Raw genomic sequence first — 24,414 nt, forward strand, 5'->3', positions numbered from 1 at the left:
GTCTAGGCCATCTGCCTGCCTGGCTGCACAGTGGAACCTATGTTTTATCCCAGGCAGACTGACGTAGTTTTAAAATGCCAGACTTGAGACTTGAGGGACCTGGCCTGGCACGGGCCCACACTGGACTTCTGGAGGAGGGGCTCCTCCTGCTGGGGCTGGTGCAGGTTTTTCCCAGAAGAGCGGCTGCACCGATGCACAGGAGCTTGCAGTTTGGAATAAAGCACAGCAAAAAGCCAGTTACCAAGTTGGCCCCCCTCAGCAGGTATCTCTGCTCCTATGCTAAGGGGTGGGGGAGGGTAATGGCACCCACCGGCCCTTTTGCCCCTTGAAAGGCAACGCCACCTCCCCCAGATGTGTTCCATAAGGGGGAGCATGTCTCCCAGCGACTCCGTCTGCACAGGAGCACAGGCAGGCTGCCTACTGGCCGCTGCTCGGACCTGTGAAACTGCCGTCTCTGAGCCTTGCTCATGGTAAGAGTTCACGGCCGTCCAGCCCTCTCGTTGTCCCACTCGCTGGTTTGGAGGAAGTGTTGTGCTTGTGTGATCTACTGTGCGCTGCTCCCGGTCTCTTTCCTCTCTCAGAGGGCTCCCTTCCCTCTGCAGCACCGGTGGTGCTTCCCCCTTGAACTCAAGATCCGCAAGGCCTGCCTTCCACGACACGGCCTCTTCTCTCCCTCCGGTCGTGCACTGTGCTCCGTCAGTGGTGTCGTCGTGTTTATCACTGGGTTTCTGACCTTTAGCGTAGTTCCTGTTTTATAGTTTGTGCCCTGTCTGTATTGAATGGCCTCTAACAGGTCCTTCTCACCTGAAGGTGAGAAGCAGTAGGAAAGCAGTTTTGGGAGACCAGCATATGTGAATGTCTGGGCTGAATATATGATCCACGAGGCTAACTGTACATAATTGAGTTTTTAAAAATGTATAAATGGACCATTTGAAGTTGGTTAAGAGGAAGTCTCTGGAAATAGTTGAGTTCTTAGTCCTTGTTTTTCATTCTTTTTTTAATTGAAATATATTTATAAATTTAAGATGTACAGCATGTTGAGTTGATACTTTTATATATTGTATTTTGATTGTTGCTTCAATAGTTAGCACCTGTATCACCTCACATAATCATCCTTTCTTTTCTGTTCTTGCGGTAATGAAGATTCGTCTCCTAGGAGCTTTGATGATCATAATACAGTCTTGTTGTCTATATTCACTATAGTCTGCAGTCAATCCTAGGACATATTTACTACTCGTTGCAAGTTTGCACCCTTAAACCATATCTCTCCTATTCCTCCACCCCCAGGCCCCTGGGAACCACTATTTTACTCTCTGCTTTTACAGAGTTTGCGTTTTTTTAGATTCCATGTGTTATCATACAGTATTTGTCTTTCTCTGACATAGCTCCCTTAGCATAATGTCCTTAGTGTCTGTCCGTGGTTGTCACAAATGGCAGGATTACCTTTCTCATGACTGAATAATATTCCTCTGTGTGAGAGATATATATATATATATATATACACACACACACACATATATTTAGAGAGAGTATGTACATATATACACATACATAGAGAGAGATTTAGGGGGAAGTAGATATATATAGACGTATCCAGATATATGTATATTGTTTTCATACATTAGCTTTTGTATCTAAATAAGCATGGGAGTGCATTTATGTCTTCAATATCCTGTTTTCATTTCATTTGAGTATATACCCAGAAGTAGAATTGCTGGTTCATAAAGTGGATATATTTTTAATTTTTTGAGGAACCTCCACATTGTATTCCAGTTTACATTTTTACCAGCAGCGTGCAAAGGTCCCTTTTCTCTAAATCCATTAATTGTTATCTTTTGTCTTCTTAATGATAGTCATTCTAACAAATATGAGGTGATGTTTTATTTTAGTATTTTAGTTGCATTTCCCTGATGATTAGTGATGTTGAGCATCTTTTTATGTACCCATTGGCTATTTGGATGTTTTCTTTGGAAAAATTTCTACTTAGTTCCTCTGTTTTATTTTATTTTATTTTATTTTATATTATATTTTATTTTATTTTGTATTTTATTTTATTATTTCTGTATTAATTTTTCTGAGAGAGTTGGGGAGAGAGTACACACCAGCAAGGGAGGGGCTGAGGGTGAAGGAGAGAGAGAATTTTAAGCAGGCTCCACACTGCAGTGCGCAGTGCGGAGCCTAACACAGGGCTTTATCTCACAACCTTGAGATCATAACCTGATGCAAAATTGAGAGCCGTATGCTTAACCGACTGAGCCACCCAGGCGCCCCTCCTCTGTCCATTTTTAATCAGGTGTTTCTTGTTGTTGAATTGTATGGGTTTATGTATTTTGGATATTAACATCTTATTCAGTATATGGTTTGCTAAAATTTTCTCCCATTTTATAGGTGTTGCCTTTTATTTTGTTGATGTGCAGAAACTTTAAGTTTGTATAGTCTCTTCAACAAATATTTTAGAAAAACTACTAATGCGTTAATAACACACACAGAAAAGTGAAATTGGACCCCTGTGACAGACTACTCACAAAAATTAACTCCAAATGTATCAAAGACTGGATAGCATAAAGCTCCTAGGAGAAAACATAGGGAAAAATCTTCACAGCATTGGTCTCAGCAATGATGTTTTTATGTAACACCAGAAACACAAACAGCAAAAGCAAAAATCCCCAAGTAGGACTCCATCAAACTACTCTTCATTCCTAATGTATCAAGCACGTTTTAGGCACGGCGGTGACCTGCCAGCCTTGCACGGTAACTACCAGTGGATGACAGTGTCGCTTTTCATGGAGGCCAAACCAACGTCGTTCATATATCACCCCCCTCAGAATAGATAAATAGTTTCGGGTGACTCTTTACGTCCAATGTCTGTCACCTTCAATGTGAGTACTCAGTTTGTAGTTTGTGTAACGTACAAGGTGAATGTGGCACAAAGATAATTGTATCTAAAGTATGTGTTTCTCTTCTCCTGTTGCTGACGCCTGTGCACGTTACTGACGCAGGTAAGATTTGCAGGTGCATCCCATGTTCGCCTTCACCCTTTGAAATGTTCCTTTCTACATTTCTTTGTTTCTAAGGCCCAGATCACCCTTTAATTGACATTGCTGCCATCTTTCATTTTAGCCTGTGAGAGTCTTATTTCCCTCAAGCTCCTCTAAGTCCCTAAATTTCTCATTATTCCTCATCTCCTGCATTTGCCCTTGCTTTTCCTTCTCAGGTACAGGACCAGCAAGCATTCATGGCGTACCTGTCCTGTACGGGGCCATGGGTGCATACCCTACTGCTTAGTGAGGGAAAGAATCACGGAACGGGCAATTCGAAGTCAGAGATGTTGTTAAGAGTGTTTTATGTCGGGCTCTGCTGGAGCACCGATCCCAGATGTTGGCTGTAGGGACGCGCCTCCTACCAGTGAAGACAGGTTCACGGTGAAGGAAGGCTCAGCCCCCGGATGCTTCTGTCCCTCCCATTCTGGGCTTGTTGCCTCTTTCACTAGCTGAGTCTTCGTGGGAAGCCGTCGTTTAAGCAGCGTTTTGCTCCTCTTCTTCCTCAGTCCCACAAACCTCAGCATGTCCTCTCTAGCTGTGGTTGATGGTTTGTTGGATAATAATTTTTTGTTTTAGAAAGTAGATTGTAAATTGGGGTGAATGTTGAAAGCACGAAAAGGGAAAGCAACTAAATGTATTTAAAAACAAATGTCATACCTGACTTACGGTGATGTGGGTGTGGGTGTGAAAGCTGCTTATCCTAGAGCGGTTTCACCACGGACACAGATCTCAGGCCCCTTCGCAGTGGGGCCCTGGCCGGGACCGGGGTGGCGAGTCCAGCTTTGCTGCTCTGTAGCTGCCTCAGCCTTCAGGATCTTACCCGCTCCTGTTCAAGAGGCCGCACTACTTGATTTTCTTAAAATCACCATTGCAATTGTGTGTGCTTTTTACTACATTCTTGGGCTTGTCTTTTTTTATTTCTTTTCTTTTTTTTTTTTTTTTTACTTTTTTTTAGAGAGAGTGTGAGCCAAGGAGAGGGGCAGAGAGAAAGAGAGAATCTCCCTGGGATCATGAGCAGAGCTGAGATCAAGAATCAGACACTCAACTGACCGAGCCACCCAGGCGCCCCAGGCTTGTCTTATTTTTTAACAGATTTTATTATATCTATACATCTTTTTTCAGTCATTTCGTTTAATGTTGGCTCCTGTTTCTTGGGGTGTGTTGTTTGTTTGGTTTTTTTTTTTGGCTTTTCTTTAAAAAAAATCTATTAAAAGTCCTTATAGTTTGGGGCACCTGGCTGGCTCAGTAGAGATCTTGGGGTTTTAAGTCTGAGCCTCAAGTTGAGTAGAGAGTATACTTAAAAATAAAATCTTTTTTAAAAAATTCTTAGAGTTTATATCATCTACTTATATTTACTTTATCCTCTTTACTTCCTGCCATTCAACAGAGTTCACAGAAAATGTCAGCATAACAGATAAGCTATGAAGCCAGACTGTTCCCTAGCCAGGCAGGCTAATTGCTCTTCTTGATTCTAGTAAGCCCTGAACAATATTCTGTGTGGTACTAAGTATCACCAGTACCTAGTGGTGATCCTTGAGGGTAACTGCCATCTCCAAAGCAATCAGCCTAGAGGAATGAACAGACCATTTAGGATAGGTGGTCACATAGATTATGTCCAAAGGACATGAGTGAGAGGCTGAAGTACAAAGACAAGACGAGAAAACTGATGAACAGTGCTACTGTTTTGTCTCTGAAAGAGACAATTTGTGAAAATCACATGTATGTTACTTTTCTAGGGAGTGGGTTCCTGGATTCCTCGATACCAATTTTCATAATGGTCTGTGATCCAAGATTAAATCAATAACTGCTGCTGTAAGGCTGAGGGATATTATAATTATGGAATTAGGATCTAAAACTCTTGGTCACCTTCTGATCAATCAGGTGACTCATTTGCATTCTTAGAAGCATGGTTAGGAGAGTGTTGGGATAGAGATAGGATAGAGTTGGAGTTTTATCTTGAAAAAGCTCTCAAATTTTGATACCCAAATTTGAATCTGGTAAATCACGATCTAGAGGCTCCCACTAAAAATACTGGTACTCCTTTGTGAAATTAGCAAACTATTTCAGCGATTGTCATTTCTAGAATAATTTGATTGAACTGGTTTTCAAGAATGAATTTCTATAACTGGGGCTTGCCTTGGGGAATCTGCTATTATCTTCATCAAAGTCAGGAACTGAATGGAACTACAATAGTAGCAATGATAATGAGAGTAGTCTGGCTTTACCCTGGTGGTTTTACTGTCTGCGGTTTCAGTTATTCACAGTCAACCGCCATCCGGAAGTAGATGATCCACTTTCTAACTTACTGTCAGAAGGAAATAGTAGCCTAACACTACCTCCTGAAGCCTACTTTGTTCACCTCACTTTAGCTCATCACAGAGGCATTTTATGATCTCGCATCATCACGGGAAAAAGGATGAATACAGCATAGGATACTTTGAGAGAAAGAGATTACATTCACAGACTTTTATTACAGTGTATTGTAATTGTTCTGTTTTATTACTGTTATTAATTTCTTACTATGCCTAATTTCAAACTTCATCATAGGTACATATGTATGGGGGAAAACAGAGCGTATAGAGAGTTGGTACTGTCCGTGGTTTCAGGCATCCTCTAGGGCCTTGGAACATGGTCATGACCCCCCGTGGATAATGGGGGGCCTAGTGTAGTAACTGTAAGGACCAGTCCATCCCTCAACAGCACTCAACCTGGGGAGGTCTTTTGCTTTTACTGCTCTTTGGAGCTACTGTGAATTTGTTGGCAAGGCTCAGTGCAGCGGCTCTGCTTACCGGCGACGAGGCTGGCCACCCCTGGCTGTGGAGGAGCCCCGAAATCCTGTGTGTAGTGCTCCTGTCAGGGCTGGTCCGCACCAGCACTGCCCCTCCCCCAGGGCAGGACTGGGTGGAAGGGGAGCAGTGATGCCGGCTCTCTGTCCTCCGAACCAGTGTCTCTTGATGTTGTGCCTCCTGATGTCGAATCACCTAAGGCTCGATGGTCCGAGATGAGTGTGGGCGGGGATAAAGTCTTATAATCTGAACACACGAAAGATAGAGTCAAAACTCAGTATCAAAGTCCTGCTACTAGCCACAATTGTGATCATGGGGTAGAAAAGAATTGCTCTAACAGACAGTATTGGGACAGTGGTGAAATCTGAATATGGACTGCTTATTAGATTATAATAACAATGTCAAATGTCCAGAGTATGTTCATTGTACCCTCCTTTTTTCAAAGGAATGACCTTGGTCCTAGAAATACATTCAGAAGTACTTAAAATGATCATTCAACAAACTGATTCTAATGTTTATACGGAGAGACCAAAGACCTGACGTACCCAACACAGTATCGAAGGAGAGCAAAATTGGAGGGCTAATGTTATCCAACTTGAAGACTTACTGTGAAACTGTAGTAACCAAGCCAGCGTTGAAATGGTGAAGGAACAGACAAAAATAGACCCAGTGGAATGGAATAGGGAGCCCAGAAATAGACACACATAAGTATAATCAACTAATCTTTGTCAGAGGATCAAAGGCAATATGATGCACCCAAGATAATCTCTTCAACAACCAGACATGGAGGCTCCGGGGCACCTACTCAGAGTGGCCCTTCTCTGCTCTTACCTTAGGGCTCCCAGAAGTGTATGAGATGTGGGCATGCCGAGAGTTCAGGTAGCCCATTATTGAGCCTTTTGTTTTTTAAAGTAATTCCGTATCAAGGTCTCTTGGCACACAACCATCTGCAAAATGATGGAAAGAAACCAGACCACAGAAAGCCAGGAAGTGTAAGAGGTAGTAAGGTCTCCACCTTTAAGCGGCATGACTCCTGCCCTGGAAAGTTCCAAGAATAGGTCTCCGGGAGCACTTGCTGCCTAACTTGATACCCGAAGTCTGGATAACCAAACCTCTGTACATCAGAGGTCCTTCCCCATGCCACATGTAAGGAAACAGGACACGATGTGGTAAGAGTGACCCATGCTGCCCACGCACCTAATTTTATTATTACCAAGCTATAAAAACAAGTATCTTGCAAAATAAACAAACCAAGGAAAACCTTTACATAAGGGTTAGTTTTAAAAATCTCCCAGCTGTCTCATCTCTGAGAAATAGGTCAGCCGTGGTACATTTTGGCCCTAATGAATTTATTCCTTGTTCCTGGTGACTGGGGGGATCTGCCTAACATGGCATACCAGACAGTAAGGAACAGATAAGTGCCTGGGCTTTCCGAGTCTGTCCCTCCAGAACAGCTCTGTGGTTCTCTTTCTATTTCATTTTCAGTGCTACCTTCTTACTCCTTGCTTGAACCACTGTGGCAACTTCCAGCTGGCTCCCTGCCTACTTCTGCAGCCTGTTTTCTTCAAACCATTTTGTATCCTACCAGTGATGTAGTCGTAGCCCTGATCCAAGGTTTGGAAACACACCCTCGCCACCTCAGGTGGTTCCTCATAGTGTGTGGCAGCCGCCTGCGGTTCTCGGCGCGCACGGTATGGTTCCCTCGTAAGACTTTTCCAATGTGTGCTTCTGTTGCTGTTACTTATTCTGTGGCCCAGTTCATGAACCAACTCAATATTCCTGGCATTTCCACCCTTACTCGTCCTGGAATGTCTTAACTCTTCATTTAAAACATCTCAGATTCTACTTCCTCATGAAGTCTGTCTTGATTCTTTCCAGCTGGTGAGCTCTCCCCAGTGTTTGAGCCTTTTTTTAATTTGTTTTTTATTTGTTTGCTTATTTCTTTTTTCAAAATTAGTGTCTCTCATTTAGCATCTGACATATAAGAGCTAATATAAGAGCTGTTACGTAGGTTTCTCTTATCTTGCTATTTGGCAGGGTGCTAACTCCTTCAGAGCAGGAAATCTGGCTATGGCATGTTGCCGTGCACAGCACAGGTCTTCAAGTGTAGAAGTTGCTGTAGTTTGGAATACCATAGAAAGACTCACTTACGCCATATAGGTTGGAAGTTGTTTGTTACTTTTAAACCTACAACCAATAAAAAAACAACAAAAACATAACAAAAGCAAAAAACAGTAAATGGCACAAATACCACAATTAGCTATTTTGAGATATAACTTAAATATATCTTAAAAATGTATTTCCTGGAAAACATTTGAGAAAGAAAATTAATGCTTCAGGACTAAAAATAGATTGTTCTTAAAGAGTTATACTTTATTTTTAACACTTCAGAATCAAATAAGGACATGTTAAATGTTAATTTTTAGGACTTGCCTGTCTCTTCCCAACTTTCTCAGGCCTAGATAGTTTTCAGCAGTACTACAAAATAAAAGCTGAAAACTTGTACTGGTCCTGCGGACAGACCTGGGCCCTGACAAGCCAGCAACCTGCCCAGTCATCACAAGCACGCAGGGGCCGTCACTGTTCTCAGACGGTGAGGAAGTAGCACTTTCTCCCGTGTGCCATTGGGTTTAACACGGTCCGTCTGCTGACAGCTACTTGAAAACACTTCTCATCCAGGAGTTGGTAGAGTTCTAAGATTTTGGTCTTCTTTGTATCATTATTATGATTAAGATTTTGGTCCCTTAGTAGCTAGATATTTATTATCTGGAATTAAAAACAAAAATCTGGTTTTTTTAGGTTAATATAAAGCTTCCTTTGTTATCAAATAGAACATCCCTTTAAAAGAATGTAATATTCCCTTCAAAAAGCATAGAGAGAGGAGTAAATAATAGAACCATGTTTTAAAATTTCAGGTAGAGGGGGTGCGTCTGGGTGGCTCAGTTGCTTGTGTCTGGTTTTGGCTCAGGTCATGATCTTGCGATTCGTGAGTTCGAACCCCCCATCAGGCTCACAGGCCTCTGTCCCTGCTCTCTCTCTGCCCCTCGGGGTGGGGAAGGACTTAAAAAAATAACTTCATTTTGGAACCAAATAAAAAATGAAAAATTGTCGTGTGTGACACACATACATGTCTTGCAGTCAGCTCTTAGGTAACTGTGACATATCAGCATCTTCAACTTTGAGACTTGTTTCCAAATTCTCTTAGGCTAGCTGTAGTTTTCTCTCACCACCCGGCTGTTTCCTCGCACTGGAAATATGGTCCTCACCAGGCCCTCCCTGAATACTCCATGGCCGGGTGCTGTAGCACCAGGTGATTCAGGAGAATGAGGTTCTGGGCACATATGTTAGGACCATCTCTTGTGCCAAATACTTGGGCGTTGTGGTTCATTTTTAGATAGTATTTGCTGTTTTCGCCAGTTATTTCTATATGTATTATTTTTTTATGATTTTTTAAAATGAACTCAAATGACCCTGACTTTTGATATAACATTTTTGCTACACCTGTGCTGTTCTGTTTTTTGGTGAAAAACTCCCCAAAAGGCCTTATGATAAAAAGAAAGGAATGATAAATTATTAAATACTTCTTTACTGTTTTCGTTTCTTTAAAGATTTTTATAAGTTAACTTATTTATTTAAAAAATTTTTTTCAACGTTTTTTTCATTTTCTAGAGAGAGAGAGACAGAACATGAGCGGGGGAGGAGCAGAGAGAGACTGAGGAGACACAGAATCTGAAGCAGGCTCTGGGATCTGAGCTGTCAACACAGAGCCCAAAGGGATGGGTTGGGGGTTTCGAGCCCACAAACCACGAGTTCATGACCTGAACTGAGGGCAGATGCTTAACTGACTGAGCCACCCAGGTGCCCCAGCTCACTTACTTACTTTGAGAGAGAAGGTGTGTGCATAGGCATAGGATGGGCAGAAAAAGGGAGAGACAGAGTCCCAACCAGGCTCAAAGCTGCCAGCTCAAACTCCCGAACCTTGAGATCATGAGGAGCCAAGCTCATGACCTGAGCTGAGATCCAGAGCTGATTGCTTAATGAACTGAGCCACCCAGGCTCCCCTAAGATTTTCTTTATTAAGAATTTTAATTTGGGGCTCCTGATGGCTCAGCTGGTTAAGCGTCCAGCTCTTGATTTCAACTCAGTCATGATCTCGAGGTTAATGGGTTCAAGCCCGGCATAGGCGCTGCACTGACAGTGCAGAGCCTTCTTGGGATTCTCTCTCCCCCGTCTCTGCCCCCCCCTCCCCACATTGCCTGTGCACACGTGCTCTCTCTCTCTCTCTCTCTCACAATAAGTAAACATTAAAAATAATTTAAATTTAATTTTTAAAGGTGTATTCTAAATTCTGCCCTTTTAGCGAACTCCATTTTTAAAAAACAGACTTTGTTTTTTAGAGCAGGTCTAGGTTGCACAACAAAACTGATCTGAAGATACCGAGATTTCCTGTACACCCTCCAGTCCCACACGTATGTGGCTTCTGTCATTCTCAGCATCACCAATAAGGTTCTGGGTTGCAGTAAATACTTACAGTGTTTATAAACATTTTCATGCAGTCTCTAGAAAGATTTCCCCTTTTCTGACCATAAGAATAATACCAAATTCTTTGAATATCAGTTTTCATTTGGATAGGGATTTAGACCTGTCCTAGAAATTCTTTGCTGTTTTCTGGACTTTTCCTTTACTGTCTAAGGTATACAATATTATGTCTACCAGGTCAGGACTCACATGTTTGCCACACCAACTTAAACCTAACAGCATTTATTTTCAACCAACCCATAGCATGTGACTCTACTCCATTATCTTTTCCATAAAAAACATAATAAGAATATCTATACTTGAATTATTGTTGTGCCTTTATATAGATGGGTCATTCAGATCCCAAATTCAGTGTATCTTTATTTAGCATTTGATGGATTAGATGAATTTAATATTTTTTTATAATACCTTCAATTGTGCCATTTTTTCTAAAAATTCAAATCACAAAAACTACCCAAAACTCAGCTCCTGGAGGACTCTTCAGTCTCATTATTAATCAGAAAAATATAAATTAAAGTATCTTTGGCAAATTATTATTTACCCACTATATGTGCAACTATTTGTGCGTATACTATAACTGCTGACAAAGTAACAAGTACAATGGACTCAGGAAGCTGAGCGTTGTCCTTTAATGGAGTATAGTTCTTTTGGAAATCAGGGCAGCTAATGCCATAGGAAGTTTCATAATTTAGTTATCCATACCTACAAACTTATTCTAAGGATATCATTTAGCAGCAACCTCAAAAGTTGTGTGCATAAAGCATTTTTTGTAATAAATGCCCTCTTGCCTCCCCAAGAAGCACTTTATAGTTTTAGAGTTTCATAAAGTATAGAAGATCATACTATTCAGGGGAAAACACATGATTTAGCATATGTAAAAAGCAGAGTACAAAACATCATGTGTAATGTATTTGTAAATATGTTAAAATACACTTGTTGGCAGAATTTAGGAAGTTGTGAAAATTGTATGTAAGAGGATTATATTTGTATTTTCTTTAGGATATTTAAAACCTTTCAGTTTCTGTCTTAAAATATTTATCTTCAAAGCAAATGCATCAACTACGTTCTTAACATGTCTAAAGCATTCTTCAGCAGGACCTTTGTCTCTTCTGTAAGGGGCTCTGGAAACCAGTTGTTGGGAGTGAGAAACGCCTACAGATTGAAGCCCAGACTATTGTATTGTTCATCTTGCCCTGTCTACACGCTAACGCCTAATGCGATCCGTCTGCTGACAGCGATGTCAACTCGCTTTTTCCTTGTTTTATCCCCCCAGGAACAAACAAACAGTTTTGAAGATTAGCAGTAAACATGCCTTACAAAGCCAGCTCTGTTCTGTCTTCCTCCCTTCCTCCATCTCTTGTCTCTCCCGGTCTCGTTCTCTTTAAAGCAGAACATCAGGGAGTTTTTAGTCTGATTTAGTGCAGGCCTCAGCTGTTATCTCATTTGAGGGATTTTGCTGGAGGCTGGAGTTTCCCGTCAGCCCTAACCGCGGAGAGGTGGAATGTGGTGCTGACGTCACAGCCGCTCCTGGGAATGTTTTGCATTCCTCTTCCTGGCAGTGGTCAGGTGGCTTCCAGCAAGAATGAAGGACAACAGCTTCCAAAGAGGAAAAAAAGAGAGGAGGAAAAGAACAGTTTATAATCAAACTATTGTGGGGGAGGCGCTTTTATTCTGAGCCAAAATTGAAATTAGAACCAGATGTCTTGCATTCTGATGCTGCACGAATGTTAAATGCATTTGTTAATCACTGTAATAGCTGAGCTATTTGGCTTCTTACTGAACTTAAATTTTGAAAACAACTTCTTGTAGCTGACATTTTAACTATGAAAGCAGTTTTCCGAGTGCAAAGTGAGGAAAAGACACCGTGGTGCGTGAACGTCACGTACACAGGCTATCTTAGAGTCTGTTAATCTTCTAAAAAGTCACTTCTGAGTCATAAAATCTCTGGAATCTGTTCAGGTATTTTCTGCTAATTGAATAATTTCAAGCCATTATTTGAGGGGAGAGGTGTATATGTTAAAATATTTGCTGCAGAGGTTTTTTTTTCTCGAAATATTTACATTTCTATTGTTATTTCTATGTATCACATTACTGGCCAAGCTAGCTTTTCAAAACAAAACTTAACAAACTCTTAATATAATAAACATAGGTTTTGCCAGAGTCGTACAACAGAAAATTGGAAAGTAATTGAGTTAAAATTTAAACTTAATTTGTATTTTCCTGTCTTCTAGCCACTGAAGTACCTTTGTTCAAATTTATTTTACTGGTTTAGCAAATCAAAATTTTTGTCTTTGTATTTTCAGATTAAACTATTTTTTAAATAGATGCCTTTTTGTAGATTTTTAATTATTTTGATGTAACAGCAGTTATGTTAACAACATCTCTCCCGTTGAGGTGAAATGTGTTTGAATACTTCCTGTTATACATTGAAATGGAAAGTTGGCTTCCTGTTGTGGGTTTGTGTTGCCGGTGAGGAATTTCCAGAAATGTGGAGAAGCGCTGACTCAGAGTATACAATGGACTGATCCAGCGACAGCAGGGCTTGAGGGGGTTTCTGAGCTCCTGGCTAAAGCAAGCAAAATAGGCCGCTGTTATGTACGATTTTATTTTTAGATGTTGGAGTGGGGATGGAGGAGAGACTGTTCGGATAAGATCCTAACAGCTTCAAAATGACTGGAAGTTCTAGGGTTAGGTATGTGTGTAAATGTGTGTTTCTCTACAGTATGTGTTTAGAATCCGGAGAACAGGTTGTTTTGCTGTAGTCGCTTACTGGTGTTCTCTTCTGCCTCGCGCCCCGCGCGGCCCTGCGGCACCACAGTCTGGGGGGCTGACTGACGGGGGTCTGTAACCCGTGAGGCCCAGTGGTGCTCGCAGCCAGTGGGTGGGTCAGAGTCCATACACTTTTATAGAAGTCTTTGATTAGAAAACCCTAAATCTAATAGTAAAAATACACCAAAAACTAAAAATAGTATTTGGCAAGGTTTTAGAGAAAAACTAGGATTTGTTGCCTTTAATGTGCCTGGCTCTGTCCTGGATATACATTTGCTAAATTCTCTAAATCCAAAATTACTGATTAAAATTTCTGTTTCATTCATTTAGTATGGAAATGACTGCTAGATTTGGGGGAGAGGGGCTTTCTGTAACAAATACTCATCTTCTAGGGATCTCTGGTCTCATAGAGTTATTAATATACCCCAGATGTGTTCAGCCATCAGTTCTAAAAATACTTACTGAGTAACTTGCTCTGTATCAGGCCAGAGTGGGTGCCGAGGATGTAATGAAGATGTGCTCCTTCTCTGTTTGCGGGGATATATGCCCATAAATATGTGTAATATTTATTTACAGTTGCTGTAATAGAAATCTGAGAGTACAGGGAGGCACACAAGAGGACACTCAAATCTGTGCTAAATTCTACGGGATCAGTGTCTTGTGATATGATTCCAAAGCTGTCAGAGTTGATGATTGAAAGCCAAAACATGGAAGGAGCCTAAATGTCCTACACCTGATGAGTGGATCAAGAAGATGTGGTATATATACACGATGGAGTACTACATGGCAATGAGAGGGAATGACATATGGCCCTTTGTAGGAAAGTGGACGGACCTTGAGGGTGTCATGCTGAGTGAAGTAAGCCAGGCAGAGAAGGACAGAAACCATATGTTTGCACTCATAGGTCTAGCAGGAAAACAGGAGAGACCTAATGGAGAACCAGGGGGAGCGGAGGAGGGAGAGAGAGTTGGAGAGAGAGAGGGATGCAAAACTTGAGAGACTATTGAATGCTGAGAATGAACTGAGGGTTGAAGAGGAAGGGGAAGGGGGAGGGGGGAAAAGAGGTGGTGGTGATGGTGGAGGGCACTTAAGGGGAAGAGCACTGGGTGTTGTATGGAAAACAATTTGACAATAAAATATTATGGAAAAAAAAAGTGATTTGAGTAGCCAATGCTAAGAAAACAATCTAACGAGGGAAATGTAAATATATGTATGATAGAGATGGCTTTAAAGGAAAATTTGATAAATACAAATATGTATTGTAAACTATATTCTTTTGTGCATGCATACAGCTTACAAAACAGCATGCTAAGCTTCTGACATTTACGACTGCAGGTCAGAGAAGCCATGATGCCCTTCGTTTCTGAAGCCTACCTTTGTCTTATACTTCTGAGGAATTTAAATGACTCTGTGCCTGCGAGCAGTCATAGAAATCACAGAACTCTGTTTTCAAACACCATTTTCCTGTTTGATTTAGAAGGTTCACCAAAGGAAGAACACATGTCCTCCTTTTGAACCGCGCCCTGTGCAGCGTGGAGGGACCCAAAGCCACCAACCACCTGACACTGTCCTTCTAGTGTGCTTTCTGGCAGTTGTTCCCAAGTACTGGATACTTCAGGTACTAAGTGATCTAAACTATTTCTCAATGCATATCTCCTAACTGTAGGTATTTAGTATGTTTGTTGACTGATTGCCTGAAGCTGCAGGCATCCCGCCTCCCTCTGCAGACTCTCATGCATATATACACATAGTTCATGATACGCTTTTTTAAATTGTGGAAAATGCCCATAACATAAAATTTACCATTTTAATGTTTTAGGTAGATTCAGAGTCATTAAGTGCATTAATAACCTGCTGCAAGCGTCACCACTGTTCATGTCCAGAACTTTTTCATCATTCCAAACAGAAACTCTGTCCCCGTTAAACAGTATTAACTTCCTGCTCCCCCGCATCTCCTGCACCCCAGCTCCTGGTAATCTGTTATACCTTCTACCTCTATAAATTTGTCTCTTCTAAGTAATTCAGATACGTGGAATCATACAGTATTTGCCCTTTTGCGTCTGGCTTATTTCACTTAGCGTAATGTCCTCAAGGTTCATCCATGTTACAGCATATATCAAAATTTCATTCCTTTTTAAGGCTGACTAATGTACCATTGTACAGATATATACTACTACCTGTTGTGTCTCCATTCATTTGTTCATGGGTATTTGGGTTGTTTCTACCACCTGACCATTGTGAATAATGCTGCTATGAACATTTGTGAACAGGTATCTGTTTGAATCCCTGCTTTCAATCCTTTTGAATACGTATCTAGGGGTAAAAATTCTAGATCATATGGTAATTCTATGTTTAATTTTTTGAGAAACCACCGTAGTGTTTTTCCATAGCAACTATATCGTTTTACATTCCCATTGGCAATGCAGGGTTCCCAGTTCTCATTTTCGTCACCAACACTTGTTATTTTTTTTAATGGCCATCCTAATGAGTGTGAAGTGATATTTCACCATGGTTTTGATTTGCATTTCCTAATGACTAATGATGTTGAGCACATAACACACTTTTAAATTCTGAAATGCCCCAGGTAAACAATTAGTGATTGTTACCAGCAAAATAAAAGTGTGAACAAACATACAAGAAGTTCCTCCTCAAGTCTTATTTACTCCAATTCTAGTCTTCCCTTTGCCCGTAGCCGCCGGTTACTTGATGTGATGTGCACATCTGTGACCACAGGTCTCCCTAGATGGGCACTGCTCTAGAAGGGTCCAGAGAGAGTGTAAGATCTCCTCTAATTAGCTAATCGTGCTACAGCATAGTCTTTTGTTGTATTTATGTCAAATTCATTAAGTATCTAAAATGATGATATTCACTTTCACTGATTTTAGTTTTCTTGGAAAAACCAAACTTTTAATCTAAAGCTACCACGTGTAGACATTAAAGAACTAGAAAAGAAAAGATTGTAAAATTATTACGAACATTGAGGACATCTTGAAATAATGAAATCAGGGGCACCTGGCTGCCTCAGTCGGTTCAGCATCAGACTTCAGCTCAGGTCATGATCTCACGGTTCATGGGTTCAAACGCCGTGTCGGGCTCTGTGCTGAAAGCTAGCTCAGAGCTAGCTGCTTCGGATTCTGTGTCTCCCTTTCTCTCTGACCCTCCCCTGTTCATGCTGTCTGTCTCTGTCTCTCAAAAATAAATTTTTAAAAAGACATTAGAATGAGGTATGTAGGAGTCAATTTTAATATTTATTTACAAACAGTTTTATCAGCATCACTTTCTGAATAATCCCCCCACCATTTTAAATGTCTCCATCTTCCTATACATTGTAGGATTTATTTATTTGCTCTATATTCTGTTTCATTGTGTTGATAGTCTGTGAACCTTATCCTAAATTTGTGCCTTGATTCTTGTATGTGTGAATAATTTAAAAATAAATGATTTGGGGACATGATCTTAAAAAATTCAAACCCAAGGTACACGATCAATTTCAAAGATAGCTAAACTAGTCAATAAGCACAAAGTCTAGCAGGGTTTTTTACTTTAGCCCTTGCCATTGTATTAAACTCTTACACCCTCAGTATAGAACAAATTCATTTTGAATCCTGGTGGAAGGAGGAGAGTCAGCTACCAAAGTATAAGCGTTACTGCAGGTAATAACGACTTATCATATGCATTATGAATGTGGAGTATCCGGTTACTTGACTTTTAGTTTGTTGTCTTTCTCAGTTTTCCTGAGAAATTCTGAAAAGGAATTTTAACGTGATATTTCATCAACCTCTGAGTGATCGCCTGGCTCCGTGAGGAGTCTCTAGTTCGCTGACGGTTAGTTTACCCTGTGTGCGTGAGCGCCGCGGGGAGCAGGGACCCGTTCGGCTGACCTGTTACTTCGTATTGAAACTGCTACCCACTTTGAGTCTTTGCTATGAACTGAACAAAACTTGAATTGTTGAATTTTATGCTTGTATCAGGCAAGTTCCAAGAGTGTGGCTCAAGAGTGTTTTGCTCATTCATTTAAAAATTTAACCATAAGAATCTTTGCACCCTGACTTTTTCTTCTGGTTTCTGGGCCGATTCCCATCTCTCCCCATCTAACTTTTGGGAGCCCAAGACAGTGTAGTACAGATGGCATGAAAATTTTTAGTGTTCCCTAAAAAAGAAGCTAGTCATATTTAATATATTGTATAGGCTAATCTGGCATTTAATCCCTAATACAGTGCAAGGGAGGCAATATTATCTTAAATTTGCAGATGAGGAAACTAAACTCAGAGATTTGCTAAATGTCCCACTACAAGTAGAGGTCACAAAGCTGTGTGACACTGGGCATATCAGACTACAGAATGATATTCTAGTTAGCTGGCTTTGGATAGGAACCCCACTTTTGTCTTAGACTTGCATTAGTACTTAGCACACAGGTAACCTACTCAAGTTTTCTGGAGTCTCCTGTAGTGTGTTAATGACAGGAGAGAAGAAAATGAGAGCAAATATAAACAAACTGGATGAGACGCCAAACTGTTCTAGGGAACATGCCTATAGAACTTTCCTTTAGAGAGGGCGGCATCACCTTGTCTTGTACTGCAGTGCAGCCTCCGTATGACTGTGGCCGTGGCCTTGCTCTGAAGAAGAGATAAGGGCCAGAGTTCCTCAGGGGACGATGCACGTGCGTAGCATTTCAAGAGTGAATGTTGGAACCACGTCATCTGCCACCTGAAAGGCTCCTGAGCAGGGTGTCAAATCACAGGCATCCACTTAGGCATCAAAATCTGACTTGTTTCTAGGGGGATGGCTCCAAAGGAAAAGTTGGAGGTAACCTCACTCAGTTTTACTGTAGAGATTTGACTGAAGCGGCTTTGACTAATAAACTAGTGATAACTGTGTCATAGATCCGCCTTTCTGTACTACTTACTTCTTAGGAGCAAATAATTAAAGCCAGAAATTTCTGTCTTGGGTATTATAGAGTGTGTGTGGCTATAAATAAAGAAAATACAGACAGAAACTGTGAGGAGGATACTGGAAAAAATACTCAGACATTTTTGTTTTTCTAATAGAGGAGAGATCCATTTCCTATTTGGAAGTATTCCAGTTAGGTTTTGTGGATGGAAATCTAATCTAATCATCAAGATAGGGCAGTATTTTGTGTTACTGAAGGATGTTCCTAGTTCTTAGAAATGTATGAGCAGGAGAAAAAGAATTTTAGTACTAAAAGGATCATCCTGTTCCCGCCTGCTCCGTTGTTTTAGATTAAGTGTGTACTTTGGCTCTCTGGTTTCTGCAGCATCCATAATAATACGTGACTGCATTTACCCACATGTGTTTCTCCTTACATGGTTTCTTTCCCCAAGTTTATGAAGAAAATCATTTTAAAATTCATTTATTTTTCCCATTTGGTTGTCAGCAGCGGCAAAAGCTACTAAAGGTTTGGTCAGAGCCAGCTTGGAAATGCGAGGGCCTGTGAGCACAAAGGGAAAGAGGAAGTGCTGCTCTTCGCGGCTGCCAGTGACCTTGGACTGAACAGAACTTGTCCCCACCGCACTTTTCCCCTGTCCAAACAGAACCCGTCTCCATGCACTTCTCCCCTGCCCATTTGGAGAGGTTGGGTTGGATACGAATGTGTCCCTAATAGAAATCACAAAATATCACTGTGTTGTCTGTACAGTATTCTACTGCTATGCTAACATGATTTACCTTTATTTTTTAATCCTAAAAAGTTTTGTATTTACTGGATATCCCTGTTTGGGGATGGACATTTTTCCTGGTAGTAATACTACTTCTTTTTTTTTTTTTTCCTTCCTTATTTTTTTTAAAGTAACCTCGACTCCCAACATGGGGCTTTAACTCATGACCCCAGTACCAGGAGTCACATGCTGTACCACCTGAGCCAGGCACGTGCCCCTAGTATTACTATTTCTTTTTTTTTTTTAATGTTTATGTTATTTTTGAGAGAGAGATAGAGAGAGCGGGGGAGGGGCAGAGAGAGAGGGAGACATGGAATCCGAAGCAGGCTCCAGGCCCTGAGCTGCCAGCACAGAGCCTGACACGGGGCTCGAACCCACAAACATGAGATCATGACCTGAGCTGAAGTCTGATGCTTAACCGACACCCAGGCACCCCATATTACTATTTCTGACAAAACTCTTTAATATGTATGATCTGTGAAATTTACAATAATCTAATGATGTTTTTGGCACATTGTTTTAAAAGCAATATTTAATATTTAGAATTAGGTGTTTTTTTAAAGGAGATGTTTTTCTTTCATTTTTCTAAATTCTTTTTTTTAATGTTTACTTTTGAGAGAGAGAGAGTGGGGGAGGGGCAGAGAGAGAGGGAGACAGAAGATCCAAAGCAGGATCTGTGCTGTCAACACAGAGCCAGATGTAGGCCTCAGACTCACAAGCTATGAGATCGTGACCTGAGCTGAAGTTGGATACTTAACTGAGCCACAGATTTTTGTTTTAGAATTTGAACCTGGGGCACCTGAGGCACCTGGGTGGCTGAGTCAGTTGAGCATCAGACTTCAGCTCGGGTCATGATCTCGGCAGTTGTGGGTTCAAGCCCCACATCGGGCTCACTGCTGTCAGCGGAAAGCCTATTTCAGATCCTCTGTCCCCCCTCTCTATCCCTCCCCCACTTGTGCTCTCTTAAAAATAGACATTAAAAAAAAAAAGTTTTAGAATTTGAACCTTAGTACTACTTTGGTGTATGTTCACCTAAATTCCTTTTCGTGAAGTTTCTTGGTATTTTATGGAAAACTTATTTTGTTCCATTTGACCCTAACCAAACAGTAAGATTGAGGCAGGCCACAGAGATGATCTTTATAGGACTGTAGCCTAGAATGCCAGTTCTGTGGCCAAATGCAGAACCAGTGTAGACTGAGAAGTGTCTACATTCCCACTGTTCGTGGCGGGTTGAAAACTGCTCTGGGAGGAAAAACCAACTGAACTCAGAGGTTCGAAAGGAGTAACTTTACCACTTGGGCTGTCTAGCAGTTCCTCAGTATAGCCCCAACGTACATAATCGTCTGTAGTCGAGAGCAGCACGGGCTCCAGCTCCAGGGGGCTGCTGCCCCTTAGACTTCAGTGCGTATCTGCGTTCATGTCGGTTAGTGACACGTTACATTTGATCCCTGATTTAAAACCCATTGCATCCAGGTTTGCCACTCTTTTCTCTTTATTACATACTGCTCTGTAGTCTGAGAATGCAAAAGAGCATGTTTCCTTTTAATAGTAATAACAGCACAACGAAGCCACGGTCTTCTCAATAAGAAGTGCTAACTTCCTCAAGGAAACAGAAGTGCGGTATGCACCATTACATAACCTCCTCTCTCTGGTGTCCAAATTTTAGTATTCAAGAGCTGTTGCAAAGTCTTTTTACAGAACTGTGGGCCCCTCTGTTTTCCTGTCTTTGGGTGAAGAGATGGTGTCTTTGTCCACATCCCCATGAGAAAATAGTGCGGGCTGGGCTGAATGTCATGAAATACCAGGTACAACTTGCTGGCATTGGTTTGGGTCACAACTCTAGAATCCCAGCGCAGATTTTTTATTTGTATTTTGAGATACAAGTTATTTTAGGGATCAGTTCATTAGACTTGACACCTGAGTAGGATTACCAAATAAAATAGAGAGTACCCAAGTAAATGTGAATTTCAGTCAAAAGAGGGGGCATATTTACACTACAAAGTTACTCGTCACTTACCTGGAATTCACATTTAGCTGGCCATCCTATATTTTATTTGGTAAATCTGGCAACTCTACATCTGAGACTCAGTTACATAAGCTGTTTAAAAGTTCACATAAAATAACGCCACAAGAAATATCCCCCCCCACCCCCACCCCGCAGCTGCTTCTTATTCCTCACCAAAGCCTTTAAGTTTAGGAAGCTACTATTTCCTGCTTATTTCTTCTGTTGTCTCCTCCCATACATCCAAATGAAAATGTGTGTGCCTGGACGTCAGCTCACTGTTCAGGGGCCTGACAGCGATCCCTGTGGGCTCTACAGCCCCAGCATGGGGGAGGCCCCCCCGCAGGCACGAAGCTCTGGCAGCTCCTGACACCCCCTCAGGAAAGGCAGCCTCTGAGCATTTGCATTTGTCCCTTGTCAGAGGGCTGTGACCTCCAACTAGAGGCATAAGAGACCTGGCACATTTCAGGAGGTGTTTGAGCCAAAGTATGTGACTGTCCTCATTCTCTCAGGGTCTCAAAGGGTTCTCATATTCAGGTATTCCAGTGACCAGAGGAGAAGAGTTGTTGCACATGCGTGAGAGCGGGGTCAGAGGTCGGAAGGGAGTTGGGAGGGCTAAGTAATTATTAATGTCTTCTAAGACTTTAACAATCAGCGTGTGAAGGAGAGAGAGCACAGCTAAGTCTCTGCCAAGGGTGTGAGTTGTGGGAATGCAGACATTCCTGCACAGCGTTTCTGATAGCGTTTGAATAAAATTTAGGCTTTTGTGTGGACCTTTTACAGAAGGAAGCACTTATTTCCAAAGGACTTCATTAAAGGTGTAAAGGCCATACTATGAATTAAAAATGACACACCCTATTTTGAATTGGATTTCCTGCTAGTTCTGATCCGAGGCATTCTTCCCGGACTAGGGTGAATTCAGTTCCAGTGTTTGCTTGTAAAACTGAATCCAGTCATTGTATTTGCAGTTTGGCTTCCTGCCTGCTATTAAAGTACAGAGCAAACTTCATCTAGTTACTCCCTATGATTCTGTGTCCTCCATAAAGCGCAGGGAAAGAAGAGGGGAAAACCCAGAGGGTGACTGAGTTCATTTACATACCGTGCCAGAGGGCAGCTGTTTGCTGCCTTGTGTCACATGATCCTGTGGAGAATCCTGATATTCCATTTACCAGAAGAGGAGGCAGCCTAAACCAAAACCAAAAAAAGCAAAAGCTGGTCTTTTTCCTTATCATTGTAGCTTTAGCATTAGCAGCTGAATAACCCATTTACTTCTACTTTGCTAACGCGTGCAGGGAAAAAGTAGATTTCATGTTTTCCCTCTCTCCAAAGTTTTGTGTGTAAAGAAAGAATCTGTATAAGGAAAGGTCACAAGGCAGGGCGGTGGCACTGCTGGCCGGTCTCCCCCCCCCCCCCCCCAGTGCAGCCACTGGGTTTCCTGGAGAGGGCCTGTGTTCCGGCAGCTCCGCTCTGGGTTTGTGGGTGAGACCTGTGGGGTAATCCTCCCTGGAGTAATCAAGAATATGGCTCCGTGCACTCGTCACTTCAGGCACCTCCATGATAACACCTGACAGAAGTTGGCAGAATATGCTCTAGAAAGGATCATTTCTTCACTGCATGTAAGGAAGTCCAGAAGGATACAGTGGCACCAGACTGAGTGCCCTTAGGAATAATGGATTTAGAGTCATTCTCCTGAGTTACACGTAGAGCCTCTTCATTTGGAGAATGAGAAGAAAGGAAGGCTAGCCTGTTTGGTAGTTGCTCCAGGGCCCGCTGCCTCCCGCTGAGGTCCCGCCACACGGCACAGAAGTCAGGAGTGCGGAAGCGATGCCCGCGGGTCACCGGCACTCCCCTGCCCTGGCGGCGCTGTGGCGCGTCTGCGCCTGCTGCCCTCGCTTTCTTACTCAGCCCCGGTGCGGCCCGTTGAGCTAGGACCAGTTAACCTAACCTAAACCTAACCTGACCCTAACCCTAACCCTAACCCTAACCCTAACCCTAACCCTAACTTTTTAAACTTGCTTTTATATAACTCGAAGAAATGTTGATGTTTAATTGAATAAATATCAATAATGTTTTAGTTTGCTAACAAAGAACCAAGAGTCCTGCTGCCTGGCTACGGCTTTGCTGGATGCTAAGGGAAAATCAGAACATTTAAGACACTGATTTTGGTCACAGGGATTCTTCTGTCTTCTTCTAAATATAAGCCAGCCAACTGTCATATAGCAGCAGAATGTGAACCAAACAAAAACGACAAAAACCCTGATTCCTGCCTGGATGTTTTATGAAAGTGGTACATTCAGCTGCCTGTTGTTCAGAGGAGCCAAGCACAGAAATGAAAAGAAAATGCTAGAAATGAAAAACATTAATAGAAAGGAGGATTGCCTTTGATGGGCTTATCAATGCACTGGACATGGACAAGCAAAGAATCAGCGAGCCTGAATAAATGTCAATAGAAACTCTTAAAAATGAAATGCAAAAATCAAAAAAGAATGAAGGAAATACAGTATCTAAGAACTGTGGACCAATTATGGTCCACAAAGGCATGAGACACACATAATGGGAATACTAGAGAATAAAGACAGAAAGGTTTGAAAGAAATATTTGGAGCACTATGTGTGACGACTGAGAATTTTCCAAAGTTAATGATAGCCAACAGAGGACAGATCCGGGAAGTTCCGAGAACATCAAGCAGGATAAATAAAACCTCTACCTAGGCAGGTCCTATTCAAATGCAGAAAACCAAAGGCAGAAAAAATATACCTTGAAAGAAGCCAGAGGGAGGAAAATCACTTTAGCTACAGAGAAGCAAGGATAAGAACTTCATCAGACTCTATTCAGAAATGATGCAGCAAAAAGGGTGTAATGAAACATTCAAAGTATTGACAGGAAGAAAGATATCAGTGGAGGATCTTTATACAGCAAAAATAGTGTTCAGAAGGAAAAGACAAATAGGGCGCCTGAGTGGCTCAGTTTATTAAGTGTCTGACTTTGGCTCAGGTCATGGTCTCATGGTTCATAGGTTCAAGCCCCGCATCAGGCTCTGCTCTGACAGCTCAGAACCTGGAGCCTGCTTCAGATTCTGTGTCTCCCTCTCTCTCTCTGCCTCTCCTCTACTTGCACTCTGTCTTTCAAAAATAAGTTAACATTAAAAAAGAAAAGAAAATAATTCCTTTTTCCTATAGGAAGCTGTCTTTTGGTGATTTGCTTGCTTATTCTCAGACCTGCCGCTCAGCTGGGACCGTCCGTTAGGGGCTGCCTTCTCTTTCCAGGGTGCGGACCCTGCCCAGGCCTGCTGTGCCCTGGAGCGACTTTCTCCATATCCTAATCCAGGTTTTAAAGGAAGATGTAAGCGATTCTATAGACGAGAAAGAGTGAGAATTAAGAAGGATAGTGCCTAACACTGGATGAATGGATAAAGAAGATGGGGGGGGGGGATGGAATATTATTCAGCATAAAAAAGTGAAAGCTGGCCGTTTGTACCAACAGGAATAGACCAGAGAGTATAATCCTAAGCAAAATAAGTGAGAGAAATGATTTCACTCATACGTAGAATTTAAGAAACAAAACAAATAAACAAAGAACAAAGAGACAAATAAAAAACAGAC

General features: G+C 41.7%; 1 protein-coding gene and 1 long non-coding RNA gene across 3 annotated transcripts in view; one reads left to right on the forward strand and one right to left on the reverse strand.

Annotated features, from left to right (window-relative positions):
* Positions 1-24,414, forward strand: part of SPIDR (scaffold protein involved in DNA repair) — a gene marked incomplete at its 5' end in the record, with an annotated part of 427,634 nt that overhangs the window by 226,512 nt on the left and 176,708 nt on the right. The window lies entirely within an intron of this gene.
* LOC115278692 lies at positions 5,493-11,883 on the reverse strand. Of its 2 annotated transcripts, XR_003903039.1 has the most exons (3): positions 11,684-11,883; positions 7,413-8,014; positions 5,493-6,774 (listed from the first exon to the last, which is right to left on the reverse strand). It is a non-coding gene; the product is annotated as an uncharacterized LOC115278692 (long non-coding RNA). The 2 variants fall into 2 exon arrangements; XR_003903038.1 differs by having other exon boundaries at positions 5,493-8,014.

Source organism: Suricata suricatta, chromosome 15, assembly GCF_006229205.1.
Source record: "Suricata suricatta isolate VVHF042 chromosome 15, meerkat_22Aug2017_6uvM2_HiC, whole genome shotgun sequence".
NCBI lineage: Eukaryota > Metazoa > Chordata > Mammalia > Carnivora > Herpestidae > Suricata > Suricata suricatta.